The 748-nt window shown below is 62.8% G+C and overlaps 1 long non-coding RNA gene across 1 annotated transcript in view; it reads left to right on the top strand.

The window, feature by feature from the left end:
• The window catches only part of LOC106724682, a 7,397-nt gene that overhangs the window by 236 nt on the left and 6,413 nt on the right, over positions 1-748 (top strand). The window lies entirely within an intron of this gene.

The following is a 748-nucleotide window of genomic DNA, read 5'->3' as shown; positions in this document are numbered from 1 at the left end:
GGGCGGGGGCGGGACCAGCCAGGGCTCGGCACGCAGCAGGGGCGGAGCAGGGGCTGCTGGCTCCGGGGCGGATCTGCTCTGAGGTCTGGGTTTCTTCTCTCGGCAACCGTCTTGACTCGTTTCCTTGGGCCACCGGTTCAGCTATTTATTTAACCTCGCAGTTCAGCCTCTCGGGGCCGGCAGGGAGGGGTGGAGGCAGGGCGAGCGGAGGCTGGTAGAGATGGGGAGCCAAAGGGGGAACCTTTGCTTCCCTCCGCACAGACCGTGGCTGTCTCGCTCCCTCGTGGGGTCCCTTCCTGGCCCCCCAGACCGTGGGGGTCAGCCAACCCCTTGGTCCACTCCCGTTGGTTTGGGAACGAGGAAACCAGGGAGGAGTCCCTTGGCCAAGGTCCTCGAGTGAGTCCCGGCGGTGCCAGGCTTCCGGTCTCTAGGGTCCCCCATTCCTTGTCCATCAAATGCGCACCCTGGCCCCATGGTGCCAGGGGAGTCGACAGACCGGACTTCCGTGGGAAGCCCCAAGTGACGGGGCCAGGCATTTCACCCCTCTGAGCTACAAAAGGGAGTCAGCACTCTACCTGCCTTCCTTGTCTGGTGGAGAGACAAATAATTCAATATAAATATATAATTCATATATATACCAGCTGCAGCTGCCCAGCCAGTGAGCCTGGCCCTGTCCTGGGCGCCTGCACGGGCCTGCTGCTCTCCCAGCTCTGCACACCAGCGCGCGTCTAGCCAGGGAGGACGAAGG

The sequence above is a fragment of the Myotis brandtii genome, unplaced genomic scaffold, assembly GCF_000412655.1.
Source record: "Myotis brandtii unplaced genomic scaffold, ASM41265v1 scaffold929, whole genome shotgun sequence".
Taxonomy (NCBI): domain Eukaryota; kingdom Metazoa; phylum Chordata; class Mammalia; order Chiroptera; family Vespertilionidae; genus Myotis; species Myotis brandtii.
Note: the sequence above shows the minus strand (reverse complement) of the source record. Positions and strands in the feature narration are given on the sequence as shown.